General features: G+C 43.0%; 2 protein-coding genes across 6 annotated transcripts in view; one reads left to right on the top strand and one right to left on the bottom strand.

Moving 5' to 3' along the window:
* Positions 1–13,730, top strand: part of GFOD1 (Gfo/Idh/MocA-like oxidoreductase domain containing 1) — a 521,440-nt gene that overhangs the window by 251,575 nt on the left and 256,135 nt on the right. The window lies entirely within an intron of this gene.
* Positions 1–13,730, bottom strand: part of PHACTR1 (phosphatase and actin regulator 1) — a 297,264-nt gene that overhangs the window by 153,998 nt on the left and 129,536 nt on the right. The window contains exon 1 of one of the 5 annotated variants that reach the window (XM_065752318.1): positions 8–54. The exons of the other annotated variants lie outside the window; for them this stretch is intronic. The gene's annotated coding sequence lies outside the window, so the exon portion shown is untranslated. Of the gene's footprint in view, positions 1–7; positions 55–13,730 lie in introns of those variants that run through there. 5 annotated transcript variants of the gene reach the window in all.

Below are 13,730 nucleotides of genomic sequence, written 5' to 3'. Positions count from 1 at the left end.
TACATACCTCTAGCAACACCTGTGATCGATTATACCGTCACTCTCTGAATACCCTCTGGAGATTTTGCTCAGTCCCAGAAGGAGAGGGGGAAGGGATGAGAACAGTTGTCTGATGAAGAACACTGTATTAACTCCAATAAAAATATGATTTTCTCCATGCACTTGACAGCATAGTGAAAATCATGCTAGCTGGATTCCATGCAAAGCAGTCCTTTCAAACACTGAGTTGAGTCAAGCAAACTCTACTGCAGCACGACGAAGAAAAAGTTGATGTATCAAGGCAGTAACCCCAATCTAAAATTCAAGGGAATGGTAACAAAACAGAATCGATACACACAGCAATTTCTATAGCAACTGGGGAAAAAAAAAAAAAAAAGAGTTGGCTCCTTAACTGCTAGCACAAAGCTTCTGTGGCAAATTAGGGGACCTGTCCCTATTGGCACTCCTCTGATCGACACGCTGAATCGATGCCCACTGCGCTCGCTCGCCTGCTTCCCTGGTCTCTGTGCAGGGCACGCCACGATCCCAGGCAGAGCGCACACAAGCACACACGCGCAGCCCATGCCAGCACACACGCTCCTGCTCGCTCCTACACCCACAGCATCTCTGCACTCACCGTCACGGGCTTCCTCCCCGCGACTGCAGTTGCTGCAAATGTGTTTGATCTCCTTGCCTATGTGACAGTGTAGCACGAAAGAGACATTGTTGTTGGTGGCAGGCTCCTTCAGTGGCTTCATCCTCACTAGATAGAAAGCTTTCTTTTTAGGTTTCTCTCCGCTCATGCCTGAAACAGAGCCCTGCCCGCTGCCAGGAGAAGGAAAAGCCAGCATCCCAGGCTGCCTGGCGCGCATGCAAGCCGCCATCCGCTCGCTCTCGCCTTGGTGTTCATCTGCCACACACCACAGGGATCACGGGGAAGGCTAGGGGAGAGGAGAGGCGGGCGGCGGCAGGCGGCAGCGCTCCCCGGCTCGGCTGCCCCCCACGACCCTGCTGCTCCACCAATCCGGCCGGGCTGGGCTGGAGGATGCTCCGTGTCCCCCCCGCACTCCCCACACTGCGAGCATCCTCCCTTCGCTTCCCTCCCCCCCTCTTCCAATTCTCTGCCTCCTGCTCTGGCAGCAACTCCCCCTCCCACTCCCGTCCCCAGGCAGGAAGTATGGGCACTAGTGCAGCTGGTTCCACAGTTATCAATATTTTATATACTAAGAGCCAGGCTGCCAGCTGGCAGAGGGCTGTGCCCCCCGGCCCTACACAAAGCTCTGGTGGGCCTGGGTGCTGCAGCCAGCTCCTCTCCTCCAACTCCCTCCTGCTTTTTCTCCTTCCTTGCTTCTTTTTTAAAGCCAGAGAGCTGTTCCTGTCCTGTGTGTGGCTTGCAGTGACAGCTATTGACAGCAGCTGGCACTGCCTGGGGACATGTGCACAGGACCACTCTCCTTCACATTGAGGCTGAGTGGCACACAGGGTTTGGATTTCTTCAGAGAGCTCATCATGCACACCCCTTTCTTTGCCTCTAGCCCAAGCCACAGATGTCCAAGGAGCAACCAGAGAGCCCCAGGTGCCTGCACTCTTGTCTGGGTGCTTTCATGGCTCCTGCAGCCTGAAGGGAATTGTAACTTCTGATCAGATGCCTTGCTGATCGCCCAGTGCCCATATGCCTCTGAGCATGCCCTCTTTCCATAGCAGAGCAAACAGCACGAGTTGCCCATCCTGTTGAAGCTGAAGCTCAGGAAAGGGCCTGGGACGTAACAATGGGGGAGCAGGAGGATGCAAGGGAGAGGATGCCTGCTTTGCACAGGCTTTGGAGAGGAAAGCCCAAAGAGATGATAACCTAAGCTATTCTGGTAGCTATTACAATAACATGAGTGCTGTTGCTTTAAATCTTCAGCAAGCTATCGGTTTGGCAAGCACAGAGCAAAGGGTGCAATTGGGGCAGGCAAAACAAGGTAAAGAAATACACCATTCTCCTTATTTTTAGCCTTTTTTTTTCCATGCTAGAAGAAATCAACTAAGTCCACAAATCTTTGCCCTTTTTACACATTGTTGCCACGTTTTCTCTAACAAGAGGCTATAATGGCTCTGATTCTCTTCAGCTGCCTGTGAAGCAGGCAGTGACAATTTTGCCTAAAAGATGAAGCAGAAACTTCAGGATTCAGTGCCTGCTTTCCCATTTTTCTCAAATGCACACACACACACAAGATGCATGCAATGAAACCACTGACCTACTTGTTCTGCATCATTCTGATGCAGGTCCAACTTCTCACCTGGCACTACTGGGAGCTGAAGCCTTGAGATGTCACACAGCAAGAATTGCGAGCCTTCACTCTTCTCAGCAGCTCTCACAAATGAGACAAGGTGCTGTGAGGGCTTCACGCCGTTCACTAAGCCATGCAAAGCATCCTGCACGTTGCACTACAGTTAGGCTCATGTTGAATGGAGTCATTTGCCTCGGGTTAAGTACTGCCCTGAAGGACTTGATTTTGCATGTGTTGCTCATCTAAAATTCTCACCAGTTTAACATAAATGTGCAAGGAGAACAGGAAATGCAGCACTACTGAGGAGCAAGCAGATGAATTCCTAAAACGTGCATCTCATGTAGCTGCAAGTTAATGCTCTGACAAGCTGCCCCTTTGAATGTCTGATGCTGAGACAGTGTTTGCTCAATTGTATGTTTGGAAAGAAAAAGCTGAGAACGATCTGATCCCCTACCAGTCACACAGCAGTTTGGTCACTCACAGTGGATTTCCCTCTAACTTAATTATTGCCCTTGAGAACACCCATGATTCAGAAAATAAATAGGTAAGCAGAAGATACGGCCAGCCAGAATTCACCTCCTGAACTTCCTTGGAGTTCAGTGCTGCCTATCAGGGGCATCCAGAACTGCTGCACTACAGAAATGGATCTGGAAGGGAATGAAAATTCCAACATCAGCTTGTCTGCATTTTGGAAATGCTGTCCTCTGGGCAGCATTGGGATGCTGTGCCTCACCTGTTTTAGGAAGGGAAACTGGAGTGATACATTCAGCAGAGCTGGATACCAGCTGAGCTGGTTTTCAGAGGCAAATGGCCTTGTGGTTGAGGAACTAGGTAGGACTTCGGGCATAAAAAACTGGGTCAGACTATCAGTTTTTTTACAGTCTCCTTCTGTGACCTTGGACAAATTACTCACAGTGTCTTGACATCTCAGCTCCATTGCTGAAGAGCAGTCATATCGATATTTCTGTTTCTCAGACAAATTCTATGAAATCACACTGCAAGGTGCCCTGAAAGTGTTTGCATATGACAGGGAAGGAACAAAAACTATTCAAATAGTGCTCTTCAGAAAGAAACAAAAATACTTTCCATTAGGCAAAGTGTGAATGGTTCACTCAGTTTGAACTTAATGCTTTATTTTCAAAATCCTTGGATTTTCTTTCAAGTGTTTCAGTCCTTCTCTTCCAATTCTTTTTATTCTAAAACTGTAAAATACACCTCACATCTGTAAACAGTTTTGGTATGTAAAACCCTCTGTTACTGTAGTGACACCATTACTATCTCCTGTCCCCAAACAGCTTTTAGAGATGAATGGGAGCAGCCTCCTTCTCTACCTTCATGTAGAGACTGGAATGAGACCGTGTTAACTAATCCTCTGTCTTGAGCAATTCGGTCCAGGTTCACAGGTCTAAGTACAATGGGAGAACAACTGAGCATTACAGGAATAGATTGAGCTTTTTCAAGCAGATCCCAGGAGACTGCAGGAGCCCTGCCGTTTCAGGATATTTGGGAGCTAAACAACTCCTTCATGGAATCATATTCACTGATTCCATGTGGATATGAACCCAAAATTATCACGGAGAAAGGTCAGCGCATTTTTTTCTTGCAGGTGCTATGTATTTTAAATGCAAACAAGTCCTAGAGCCATCTGCCAGTATGTCTCTTGTAACATGCACTTTACAACAACATGCAAATTGCCTTCATTCCTAAGAGCTGTCTTATAGAGAATCTGAATTTGCCACAGCTCATAAAACAAAAATATGTTTAATTATGATCTGTGTAATTATGGTGAAGGCTGCCACTGCTAATCAGTTCCAGGACAAATAATATAAAATGAATGTACTACAGTGCTCCTGCAGAAAAGGACTTGCTTTGTCTTGTTTTTAAGGTAAGTGAAAGGAAAAAAAAACCTTAATAACTCTTCCACTGCCTCAATATGTGGCTGCAAACGCTGGCATAATTTTATTGCACAGTGGACACCAAAATCAATGAAGAGGAAGTCAGACAGTTTGTTATCTGACAGTAAATCAACAAACTTGAGTTTTATTTCCACTCCAAATTCATTTCTTGTATAGCCTTGGGAAACCATGTGTGCGATCAGCTCCTCCCACATCAGCCTTTCCCATTAAGAAAAGCGCCACTTCCAATGCCCATAGGGAAGAGATGAAAGCAGCAACCTTTCTAAAAAGACAGCTTCTGAGAGGAGGACTCATATCTGCATCAAAATCTTTGAGGTTCCATGCTGTTTCTCTGCAACATGACTCCCTTGCCTCAAATCCCTCGGCTGAATCTTTCTTGGGCCACCATGCCTTCAAACTATCTCTGAGAAATGAAAAGGGATGCTGGAACCAGCCAACCAAAAGCAGGCAAGTCTCTAATCCTCAGAAAAGGAGATTTTTTGTTACTTAGTTCTCCAAGCAACATCATTGCTCGTCCAGTACCAGTAAGGACACCCCTCAAATCTTCACTAAGCTTTTCAGACAAATCATTGGGGTTTCTCTGCAGGCAGGACAGGTTCCATTCTGCTTCCAGCACAAATAAATGGATATCAGAAATCACATAGATGCCTCTCAGCCACATTTTCCTTTGCGCATCACACTGAAGAACCTGTAGCTAAGTACACTGTCCTGGTGGCTGCAAGTTCAAAATGCTACACAAATGCAAGTCTAAAAAGGCAAGACTGTTTTTTTCCAAGCACTTTAACCTTTCTAACCAAAACACCATGATTCACTTGTTTTACTGTCTATTTAGACAGTGATGTTTTTGCAGGGATGCTTCTGTACTTGGCAATTTTACCTAAATATTTCCATGTCTTTCCTGTTTCTTCTGCCCACTGTACTATGAATCCAGTGAAAATAAAAAGAGATAAAAAATAAATTAACTAATTACCAGCTGCTCTGGTGATTAATGCATACATCTACATTATATTACACACATTCAAACTGATCAGCTTGGAGAGAAGATGAAAATATGTACAATCTGATCAACTGATACCAACAGGCAGACACTAATACTGTACCCCCTTTGGCATCATCATCGTTTAGATAGCATGACATGTAAGGAGCAGCCAAGAGCCCTGAGTTTGTTCAGCGCAGAGCAGAGGAGCTGAGGGGAGGCCTCATGGCGGCTGCAGCTCCTCACGAGGGGAATGAAGGGGCAGTGCTGAGCTCTGCTCTCTAGAAACAGCGACAGCACCCGAGGGAATGGCAAGGGGCAGCTGGGCATTAGAGAAAGGTTCTGCACCAGAGAGTGTTCAGGCCCTGGAACAGGCTGCCCACGGCAGTAGTCAGGGCCTCAAAGTGCTGGATTTCAAGGAGCTTTTGGACTATATTCTCAGACACTGGGTTTGAATTTTGGGTGGTCTTGAGTGGAGCCAGGGGTTGGACTTGGTGATCGCTGTAGGTCCCTTCCAACTCACCGTCTTCTATGTTTTATTCATGGCCAATAAAAGCCCCCAAATCCATCTCAGGACTGCTAACATTTTGCAAAGGAGTGTCTTTAAGTGGAGAATTCCCCTGCTCTTGACAAAACTGGACATGCTGCTGACTGGGCTCTTGGTGTAGCAGTATCTGGCCTAAGATGGAGCTCCAGGGTGCAAGACTGACAGCATTTCTGTGTGTTTCAGCTTACTGCATAGCACATCAGCAAAACTAGGAGGGCAGGGAGGAGGGATAATCAGCCTGAGACTCCTGCAAGCCAAAATAGAATATGACCTTTTTAGTTCTGCAGTTATAAACACATTCTTAAGCAACAATCCCATACTACTCACAGTCACAAGCCCCAGAGAGCCAGGTGATGAGTGCTGCACAAGTGAAAACAAACTGAAGGGAGAAGAAAGGAAGGAAAGTGCTCTTTCTTGGCCTTCCTGTGTTTAGTGGTGCTTCTGAAGCATCTCATGGCTCATTTTTGCTCTGCTTGCAGGAATCTCCACATCTTGTGCACACACTTTGCCATAATGGAGCTCTCTCCATATTTAGGAGAAGCCCTGCTTTATTTCAATGTGATGGCATATGGTGTGATAAAAATGAACAGAAAAGGTTACACACATAAAACACATAAGCTCACAAACACCTGTTTGCCGCAAGTGTGAAGCACTGCTGAATGTGAAGGACTCCTAAGGATAGAAAGGAAGATGCCATCATACCCCGCAGGACAGACGGGAAGTTTCTGAGCTGCCATTTGAATGCTGAACAGTGCACACACACAAAATCCCAGACACGTATGTGTAATTAATTCACAAAGGCCTGAGGAAGCTAAGGGTAAACATCAGCAGTGAGCCAGTATGGAGTCTATCTGTAAAACAGCTGGGGAAGCAATCACTCATTCTCATGAAATGACAATCAAAGGAAGAGAATTTTTATGCTGAAATTATAGGGGAAGTTCTCCCTAGCAAAGTCACTGCACGTCATTCCTGTGCTCCCAATTCAGATATAGCTACAACCTTGAGGGCAACAAAAGCAGTTCTGAAAACCTCAGTGCAACTATAAGACTAAAACAAAAGATAAATCTGCATCTAGTTTTGCCTGGCCAGTTCAGCAGCTCACATCACTGCACACAAAAACATACACCAAAACACATTAGCATTCTTGACCTGAAGACTTAAACATGCCACAGATTGACACTGGAGAATACCAAATCCAATACACGTTGTGGATTTTCACTCCTCCCACCCCCAGAATATCTTTTCCCTTCTGCTCATAAAGAGCTCTGCATCTTCTGCCTTCATCCCATCAAAGCCAGAGCCATCTTATACATAGGCACAGAAAAACATGAAAAGAACAACACCACTATAGAACCAAGCCCACAGTCAGGTATCTGGCTTCATCTATCTCTCCTAGCAGGGTAATGTTCCCCCACAGCATGCTAACAAAAGCTCAGTGAGGAGAAAAGGGAGAGCACATTTGTGTGAGCGCATGTCTAGCAAGCCCCTCGGGGAAAAGCTGGATATGACATTGTCAGAAATGCTCCTAGCCACAAAAATGACAAGGAGAGGGTCCAGAGGAGTAGTTCAAGCCTTTAGCATAAAGGCAGACAAACACTGGCCTGGCTCTGGGAGACAAACAGGCAGAATGGTTCTCACATCATGGGTTTGTTTTATACCTCTGCCTACAGATACAGGAATAAGGCACTTGTGTTCTGTTGGCTCCAAGTAACACCACATCTGAAAAAATGAAGTAAACAAGGCGATGGGAGTGTTCCTGAGATTTGCATTACAATTGTTACATAACAAGAACACAAATTGAACGCAATCAAATGTTTGGCTTAATGTAACATGGAAAACACAGCAGAAGCCGTGCATTTTCTATGTGCAATGGAGCAATTTGAAACTGTGGAGCTGATCAAACTGTGTGTGACAAACTGTCGACTTGCAATATTTTTTTCTCGAGACTCCAGCATACAAAGACAGTGCAGTAAAGCAGGTCACAGTCACCAGCTTTCAGAACATCACTAGGTTTTCTTACTATTTTCCCCAGAACTGTACACGCCTCAACATGGGAGAAACACTACCAGAAAAAAAAGAAAAAAGAACTACTTGAAATTGCTTATGCCTAGATCATGGGTGACCAACTTCAGCCATGTGAGAAAGACCTCAGTCTTTCTAGATATAATGCTTCACATATCGCGAAACTCTATCCCTTTTTACAGTGTGTTGGATAGACATAATCACAAAATCCCAGATGTCTAAGACTTTCCATTCCCTGTCATAGGCATTCAAGGACTGAGCTACACACATTGCTATGTCTGCTTGGTCTTTAGAGAGGTCTGAGTCATCTAGCTTTAAAGAAAAATTAAGAAAATAGGTCAAACTGAACTTTCTATCACAGGCAATTGTAATGAAGTCAATCAGCTTGCACAAGCATTGCTCTCAGCACAAACTGCCCCTGCACTTCTGTCTACATGACTAATCAAATTAATTCCTGATGATATCATGGCTTCCCAAAGAATATATATCGACTAACATTCCCTTCTGATATTCTGTATTTTTATTCTCACTTCTCAGGTCCAAACTATGGCGAAGGATAAGACTGTAGAAATCTTTGGTGAAGCAATACATCCAGAAAAAGTATGAGTGCGGCTTGAAATTGCTAGACAGACCAAAAGACTTATTTCAAAGCAATTAAATGGACAATTATTATCTCAGAAATTCTCTACTGGCTACTGAGATCACCAGTCTAAAGCAGACAAAGTTACGATCAGAATATAATAGGGATGACTGGATTTTTTGCCTCTATAGATGACTCATATTAAGTCTGTTGCTAGTAGTTCAGAACAATTTACTTGAAGGTCAGGAGTGTGACTGTGCATGCAGAAAAGTCGTTTAGGAAATACTTTCATTAAAAAAAAAAGTGTGTATATATATATATATACATATATATATATATAGGTAAATTAAGAGTAAGTTTTGCAGACTTTGTCCCAGAGATTTCACTTGTAATAACTCATTATAATTTTATACTCTTGCTTCAAACTTTCCAGGCCCATGTCTTGCATGGGCTACTGGGCCAGCCATGAAGAACTAATGAGCTTTCATCTCAGTTACACTGCTCATGACAGATCCTCTGGTTTTCAGGGTAGTGTGTTTGAAGCAACCTGAGAAAGCCATATGCTTTAAAAGATGTGGAAGATGTTCATGTGGGGAAAGCCAGACAGCAATTCCAGTAGGATTAGGCCCCAACCAAGCCCAGAAGAAAGACAGGAGGCTGAACTGAAGCAGCAAGCTACCTGCTTGCAAAGTGGTACCAATGATGGGCAATTCAAATGAGTAGAAAACCAGGCAGAGATTCAAGAGGGAATGTTTGGGTAGTGGAGGAAGCAGGAAGAGAAAAAAGATAAAGGGAAGGAGGAAGAAAAGACAGAAGATAAGACAAGCAGTCAATAGATGTTAAACTTTCAGGGTGTCTTTGAACTGGCAGGCTCTCCCAAACTTCACAAAAAAGAACTTTATAATTACAGCGGAATAGTGCGGGAACCTGGAATACCCAAGTGGCTGCAAAGGAAGATTAAGGCAAGCTGGCTGGAAGTGGAAGCCTTCATAAGCATCTGCTTCCACTGGGCCTGGCAGTGGCACACACTGTCAATCTCCTCACTTCAATAAGCACTCACATTTTTTCTCAAATTAGAGAAAAACAAAAAACAAAAAAAACTAACAAACAAATAAACAAACAAAAAGACAAAATAAATCCCCATGAATAGCATACAGTTTCCATACATATGTCTCTGTGAGCTAGGAGCTCAAGGTACTGAAATGAAGCAAGAAGCCTCTGACAATACAATAAGCCTCCTTTTCAATCTTTTCCTCCTTTAGCACAAACACAGACTCCTCTGAACAGCATGGAAATCTGCATGAGGAGCCCTTCTTCAAATAGTAGCAAAAAAAAAAAAAAAAAGATTCTTCCTCCCCTCCTTTCAGTCCCTTATTATCTTTGTTGCAGTCCAGTCATTTTCCACCAGTCAGATTCCTACCTCTTAGTTGCTGCTTTTACTTTCACTGTGGACTGGGATGAAGCATAACACATACAGTATATCTGGGACAAGTTGGGCTTTGTAGAAGTCCCACACCATCATTCCTTAGTGTCTCCAGAGTTTAACACAAGCAGGGTAGACTCTACAAACCAACAGATAAGACACGTGCCTTCAACACATCTTTCTGACAAAACGCCATATTAAGTATTGCTTTCCTCCTTAAAGCCTTCAATAGCAGTCAACAAAAGAAGCTGAAGTGTGCTAAAGGATCTGAAGAAAGTGCTGTATAATCAGTTCTTGATGAAATCCTGGAACATATTAAGTGAAATGTGCTGAGCCTTCTAACATCTGCCTGTCGGATAATTATAAAGCTTAAAGATCCAGATTGGATTTTAGTAGTTTTTCAGGAAGTTTTAGAAAAGAAGAAAACACCTACCATGGCTTAAATCTAAATCAGCTTTCTCAATGATGTATTGTCATAATGTATTAGCTATACCACTCTTTGAAATCTTAGCTATCACGTGTGTAAATTATAAGAACTTACTACTAGTGTTTTTTGTGGATTTTTTTTTTTTTTTTTAGGGGGGGAGGGTTATGGATCCAACAGCTCCACCAGCATGATCCTGAACTGATTCACCGTAATGCCTGTGTGCTGAAGCCTAAGTCTTCAAGGGACAAAGGTGGCATAAAATGTACAAAAAAGATTTTGCTAAAAGTTCGATCAAGTTTAGATAGCATGACAGAAACCTTTCCCTCACAGTGGAGGAAATCTAGAAAAACAGTGGAAATACCCACTGCAGAACTTTTTTATTGCTTTGTATTACAAAAATTCCAAGGATTCCCAGCAGAACTCAGGAACTGCAGTATACAACACACTGAGTAAGCATTTCAGCAATCTTTCTGTCCTAATGACCTTTTTCTTCAAATTTTCTCTAAAAGCAGTAATCCTCTGAGCTTAAAGCAGCCCATCTTTAAGACCCTGGTAAGGCTCTAGGTTATGACTGGAAAATCATCAATAAAGTTTATATTAGGAAGCCAAACACATTGATGTTCCTTGCAGCACTACAAAAAATGAAGTATTTTTGTTGTTCAAGGGCAGCATTTAAAGACTATGCTAGGAGAAAATCCAGGAGAGTACAATGTTCGTGTTCTCTTGTGATGCTTGCACAGAATCACACCTGTCTGCATAAGATGATATTTTCACCTCTCCACAACAGGTTATGGCTTAGAGGTAAGACTACTAGTTACTCATCTACAAGCATGCAACCAAATTGCCCAGGAAGTTATGAGATTTGGTGCTTTCCAAGTCTGGGCTGGACAAATCTCTGAGCGTGGACCTGTTGTGAGCTCCAAAAATCCCATCCCACCTACATTTTTCCATAATTTTAAAACATTCAGTCAGTAATATTTTCCTCTGACTTGTAAACCTTTGTGCTAACAATCAAAGGCAGTCTAGCTCATGGAGATGTGTACTGATAGAAAAAAATAAAAATGAAGAAACTTATGCCATGCCATCCTATAGCCCTTTGTTATGAAGCTGCTGAGTTGCAAACATGAGGATACACCCAGTTTGTCAAAGTTTTCTCACAGAAACCCTTTGGCTTTCCTCCCCATGGGACCTACCTCCAACTTATCTTCTTGAGAGATCTCACGCACTATAAGCTGCAAATAAGGTTTCCACATCAAGGTGCTACTTTTCTTCTGGCCCTGCTTCTAGCTGCTTTAAGAAATTCTGAACTATGCACATTTTCCAACCACGGAAACCTTCTCTGACAGATGCTCATCCATCACTTCTGAACTGCTTCTGTCTGAAGAAACGTGCTCTCTGTGCTCTGCTTGCCAGAGGACAAATCTCTGGGCACATACAACAAGTATCACATGACAAAGTGTGTGCCTGAGGGACATCTCCCTTGATATCTGAACAGAAACACAGAAGTACAAATGGAAAAGATTTCAGCTCCTGACAATATAGGGCACTAACAGTCACTGCATGTGCAAGAGAAGGAATTTTGTGAGGCTAATCTGGCCTCCAATAGAAGGCACAGAGACCAGTAAGGTAGGGAACAAGTGTTTGCTTTGCCATTTCTCTTGTTCTTTTGACCAAAGCAGGACATAACAGCAAAGAATATGACAAAACAAGAACACGAGTTGTAGGAAATGAAGTAGCTTATTATAAAGCTATTATGAATAGTTGGCTTGCTGCTTAGCTAAGGGATAACGAAGTTAGTAATTAGAGATGATGAATGGTTGAAGGGTTTTTATAATGATATGAAAAGATTTTCATCTTTATATCAGACACGTTGAATTTGGGTCAAGTCAATGCCAACTGAACGTGAATGCCATATGATTTATTTCATGAGGCTGCGTGGAATAAGCTTGGTCTCTTGTAAGCTCTTTAGGACAAAGGCTTATTCATAAGTAATTATCTGTAATAAAGACCTCATCCTGCATGAGAAGCTGCTTTATACAAGGTATTTTTCAAAAAGCTCAGCCTTGAAAAGGTAGTTATTCAACAAGAGAGAACTGTAGAAGTATCACCTTAATTTCAATATGACAAAGAGAAACAAGGCATAACTTATCTTGTGTCTTACAAAAACTGTGTGCCAGAGCCTTACTTGAAGCCATGTCAAATTACAAGCAATGCCTCCTGGTTGGGTGTTTAGAAACTGCATGGTGCATATTGGGCACAACTGAAGTCTACATTAAGAAGCAAAGAACATAAGGTGCCCTTTTCTAGCCACAGTGTTCACCAGCATCTAAAGAGCCTGCTTCTGCTCTTACAAATCCCGCAGTGAGAAAGAAGGCTTATTAGCTAGTACCAAGGGACAGCAGCAGCTTCTGGATCTTTAACAAGAGTTATAAACAACATCTTCACACAATCTACCTCTTCTGCTGGGTTGCAGTCAGAGGAGCTCTGGGATTTCCAAGTCACAACTTGTAGTTTAACTCCATAACAGAATTTTTTTATCAACTCAGAATTATTAGTCTGCCATTTTTTATGTTTCAGGATCAGTAAATATAGCCATGAGTAGATAAGTTAGAGTTAGTGCTAAATACACACTGATAAAGGGGACAAAAATAAGTTAAAAAGCTGGAGGACAGGTAGGAAAGTAAACTGAGTTTTGGAGATGTATAATCATACTGAGTAATGGGACTTCGCAAACTTTCCTTGGGTCCCTAAAGTATTACCTCAAAACCAAGAGCATGGAGGGGAGCAGGTGTGAGGTGAGTCAGTCTTCAACTCCCCATGCTGAACTGTGTAGCCCATGCTACCAAATTTTGTGTTTTGGCAATCTGCCCAAAGAGAAAACAGTTGTCATTATAAGAGGTTTAAAGCTTTGAGTTTAGAAGCAGGTTTTGAGGACTTGTAAATGAGAAACTTTGTCTCCAAGGCAGGAATGTGCTAATTCAGGTATGACTAAGTAACATTAATCAAAGCATCTCAGAGAAGAGGTGGAAGAAAATGTCCCCATGGCTACAATAAAAGCACAGTTTTATAAGGAGGATGAAATGCAGACAAGGGAAGTCTGGCTTTGGGTGGCACGGGAGGAAATGGGTTTTTTTGTTTGTTTCTTTTTGTCTCTTCTTCCCATTCACTGAGGAAAGTATAGAGAAGGCATTTTGGACAATGGACCAATGGGGAACCTATTCCAGCTTGATTCAGGTAAACAAGTCAGAAGCTAGCTGAGATGCCAGACCAGCCAGAGAACTACTTTACTCTCAGGAATAATGCTATATTCTGTTACATTATCTTCTGATGTTTTCTTCTGTTGTTAAAAACTTATAGATGGAATACATGTACCACCTTTATATTATCTGCTGCCAAATTGGACATTGACCATGTAATGAAACCTTTCTGCTGCACAGTAATAATGATATTGGGGCCCTCCTATAAGCATCAGCAAGGGTGACGGAGATAGCACGGGCTGCCCAGAGAGGTTGTGGAGTCTCCTTCTCTGGAGACATTCAAGACTTGCCTGAATGCCTACCTGTGCAACCTGGTCTACACAGCTGCTT

Source organism: Cyrtonyx montezumae, unplaced genomic scaffold (assembly GCF_038088225.1).
Source record: "Cyrtonyx montezumae isolate F1298 unplaced genomic scaffold, pur_monq_1.0 scaffold_8, whole genome shotgun sequence".
In the NCBI taxonomy this organism is placed as follows: domain Eukaryota; kingdom Metazoa; phylum Chordata; class Aves; order Galliformes; family Odontophoridae; genus Cyrtonyx; species Cyrtonyx montezumae.
The sequence above is the reverse complement of the archived record's forward strand: the minus strand, read 5'-3'. Positions and strand labels throughout refer to the sequence as shown.